Below are 4,110 nucleotides of genomic sequence, written 5' to 3'. Positions count from 1 at the left end.
AAGGGGAGAAGGGGTAGGGTGTGAACACTGTTGAGTATAGGATTCTTTGAGTGATAATGAAAATTTTCTTAAATTACATTATAGTGATGAATGCACAAGTCTGTATTTATTCCCAAAATATTTGATGCACACTCTTAAGTTAGTTGGTGTGCTTTGCTGTACTTAAAGTCTATTTCAATAAAGCTGTTAAAAAAAGGAAAGATGAGGGGGACTTCGTTTGCTAAAGCAAGATAAAGTAAGAAATTGACAAAATATGCTGTTCTATTCTTTACCTTTGCAGTGACTTTTAAGTCTTTTCCATTCTTTTCACTTATTATGCCTTTGTCTTAGTTTGAACCCTCATTCAATTATTTTGCCCAGTACAGATGGTCTCCAACTCACCATCGATGTAAAATTTTTATGTTTTCACATACACACACACACACACACACACACACACACACATATATATGTTTATTTCAATTGTGGCATGTCAGTCTGAAGTTATAGGTTTTTCATGAGTTTAATGTCGTGTTTCATATGGTTGAAGGCTTTTAGACTTTTGTTTTTGTTTTTATTTTTATTTTTGAGTTGGAGTCTCACTCTGTAGCCCAGACTGGAGTTCAGTGGCCACTCCCGGCCACTGCAGCCTTAACCTGCTGGGCGCCGGCGATCCTTCCGCCTCAGCCTTCCAAGTAGCTGGAACTACAGGCGCGCGCTACCACGCCCGGCTAATTTTGGATTTATTGTAGAGATTAGGACTTGCCAAGTTGCCCAGGCGGGTCTCGAACCCGCGGGCTCAGGCAATCCACTCACCTCAACCTCCCTAAGGCACGGGATTACAGGCTGAGCCACCGAGCCCGGCTTGGACTTTTGTTTTATTTGCTCATTACTGATTCCCCAGTGCCTATAGTAGCCTTGTACAACAATTATTTTTTAAGTAAATGAATGATTTGTTTAAACTGGTGGATGGAGAAGGGAGGGATACTTAAGAACTTCTACTACCGTAAATGACACCTCTGGCAGATAATGTTTAGAACCATGACTTGGCCAGGCATGGTGGCTCACGCCTGTAATCCTAGCACTTTGGGAGACTGAGGTAACTTGGTGGGACCTCATCTCTACAATAAATCAAAAAATTAGCCAGGTGGCCATGGTGGTGTGTGTCTATAGTTCTGGCTACTTGGAAGGCTGAGGTGGAAGGATCCCCTGAGCCCAGCAGGTTGAGGCTGTGGTGACCGTGAGCTTGCCACTGCACTCCAGCATGGGTGACAGAGTGGGATTCCAACTAAAAAAAAAAAAACAAAACACACCATAACTAAAGAGTAGCTGGTTGTTCACGTGGTAATTAGACTTTCCTTTCTCTGTAAGTGACTTTCTCATTCTCTGAGTCACCAACTTAAAGCTATTGCTTTGTGTGTGTCTTGTTTGTAGAGATGGGATCTCTCCCTGTTATCCAACTGGAGTACATAGTTCATTGCAGCTTTGAACTCCTGGGCTCAAGTGATCTTCTTTCTTCAGCCTCCCAAGTAGCTGGGCCTACTTCCACACCTGGCAAACTTTGAGTCAAGAGTCTCACTCTGTTGCCCAGGCTAGAGTGCAGTGGCGCACTCACTGCTACCGCATCCTTGACCTGCTGGGCTCAGGTGATCCTTCTACCTCAGACTTCCAGGTAGCTCGAACTACAGGCATGCATCACCACAGCTGGCCAATTTTTTGATTTATTGTAGAGGTGAAGTCTTGCCAAGTTGCCCAGGCTGGTCTCGAACCCCTCTTGCCTCTGCCTCTCAAAGTACTAAGATTATAGGTGTGAGCCACCATGTCTGACTGTGACGTATGTTCTTAATACTTGTCTGTAATCACACATTTTCTGTTTTAGCAGATTATCTGAGTCTGCAAGATTATAGGGTGTGGGCATGAAATTCGTGTCTTGCATTTTATATTAAAATTTTATGTTAATTTCTGATGTTATATATTTTCATTTTTGCTTGTCATTATAAACACTTTCCCCAAATTCTCAAATTTATTTTCTCATTTAAAAAAATTTTGGTCTTATTTGGTGGCTCATACCTATAACTCCAGCACTCTCTTAGGCTAAGGTAGGAGAATTACCTGAGTCCAGGAGTTGAAGACTAGTCTCGGCAACATAGTGAGACCTCATCTCTACAAAAATAAAAAAATTAACTGGTCATGGTGGTGCACACCTGTAGTTCCAACTACTTGGGAATCTGAGGCAGGAGAATCATCTGAGCTCAGGTGTTCAAGGCTGCAGTGACCCGGGATCATGCCACTGTATTATATACCCTAGTATTAGAAACAGGGGCCTCAAGCCATCTTAGGCTTTCCTACCCTGTACGTTCATTTTCCCTCCAGATCATTTTGATTCTACCTCCATAGTATCTTTCAGTTTTCTCGTCTGTTTGGTCTACCTCATCCTGGTTTAGTATCTTATCACCTCACCTTTTTTTGGCTATTTGTCTCTTCACAGTACTGCTGTTCTTCCTAGAAAAGTATAGATTTATACATATCACTTCCCTACTCCCTATTGGCTCCTTTTTGATTATCTGATAACAAAGTTACCTTGGTCTACTCTTCAGCCCTTTCCCCTACTACTTCTTTCTTTCTTTTCTTTTGAATGAGAGTCTCACTCTTTTGTCCATGCTGGAGTGCAGTGGCACATTCACAGCTACTGCAATCTCTATCTGCTGGTCTCAGGCGATCCTTCTGCCTCACCCTTTCAAGTAACTGGAACCACAGATGTGCGCCACCATGTCCAACTAATATTTTGATTTATTGTAGAGACAAGGTCTTGCCAAGTTGCCCAGGCTAGTTTCGAATTTCTGGGCTCAGGTAGTCCTCTGCCTCCCAAGGTGCTGGGATTACAGGCATGCACCATCGTGCCTGGTTCTTACCACTCTTAATCCTTTGTTTTAACCAGAAGTCCTACTTACCCTTGTCAACATATGTCCCTTGACTTTTTTAAATGTTTTTGTTCACACTTATTTTCCCTTTACTTGGGCTTGGTTCACTTACTTAACAATTCACCAAAATACTGATATTTGTATATATATCCTTACCCTCCAGAAATGTTCTGTTTGACTTTCAAGGTCCATCTGAAGCACTGCTATTTTGTAGAGGCATTAATGATGAAGTTCCCCTTCCTACTTTCCCTTAAAGAAACAAGGAAAAGAAAAAAACACATTTAGCTTTGCCTTCCTTGGAAACAGCCTAATATGATATTTTTGTATAGGATGTTTATTTTTATTTCAGATACATTTGAGTCATTTCTGTATTTGTCTTACTTCTCCCTAGCTGTTAAGTACCTTTGGAACAGGAACTCAAACTTTATATCCTTTGTAGGAATAGATAATTTCTTCCACTTTATAGGGGCTCCATGTAATTTTTTTTTTTTTTTTTTTTTTTTGAGTCGGAGTCTCATTCTGTCACCCAGGCTGGAGTGCAGTGGCACGCTCACAGCCATCGCAGCCTCAACCCGCTGGGCTCAGGCTATCCTTCCACCTCAGCCTTCCAAGTAGCTGGAATTACAGGTGTGTGCCACCATGCCTGGCTAATTTTTTTGATTTATTGTAGAGATGAGGTCTTGCCAAGTTGCCCAGACGGATCTTGAACTTGTGGGCTCAGGCAGTCCTCTTACCTCGGCCTCCCAAAGTGCTGGGATTATAGTCGCACCCAGCCTCCTTGTAAATTTTGAAGTACATTGACTATAGGCAAAAGATTAAAAAATTTAAAATATTAACTATGGCCAGGTGTAGTGGCTGAGGTGAGAGGATTGCTTAAGCCCAGGAATTTGAGACCAGCCTGGGCAACTTGGCCAGACCTCATCTGCAATAAATGGTGGTGGCTGTGAGCATGCCACTTTGCTCCAACCTAGGCAACAGAGTGAGACTCCAACTCAAAAAAAATGTATGTATATATATATATACATCTCCTGGCTTGGTGGTACATACCTGTAGTCCTAGCTACTTGGGAGGCTGAGAATTACCTGAGGCCAGGAGTTTGAGGCTGCAGTGAACTACAGTTGCGCCCTAGCTTAGAGTAAGACCCTGTCTCTTAAAAAAAAAAAAGCCGGGCTCAGTGGCTCAGCCTGTAATCCCGCGCCTTTGGGAGGCT

At 42.6% G+C, this 4,110-nt stretch overlaps 1 protein-coding gene across 1 annotated transcript in view; it reads left to right on the top strand.

Annotated features, from left to right (window-relative positions):
* NAA25 (N(alpha)-acetyltransferase 25, NatB auxiliary subunit) overlaps positions 1–4,110 on the top strand; it is an 81,482-nt gene that overhangs the window by 19,029 nt on the left and 58,343 nt on the right. The gene's annotated exons all lie outside the window — the stretch shown is intronic.

Source organism: Carlito syrichta, unplaced genomic scaffold, assembly GCF_000164805.1.
Source record: "Carlito syrichta isolate Samal-C Ts95f unplaced genomic scaffold, Tarsius_syrichta-2.0.1 Scaffold304253, whole genome shotgun sequence".
Taxonomy (NCBI): Eukaryota; Metazoa; Chordata; class Mammalia; order Primates; family Tarsiidae; genus Carlito; species Carlito syrichta.
Note: the sequence above shows the minus strand (reverse complement) of the source record. Positions and strands in the feature narration are given on the sequence as shown.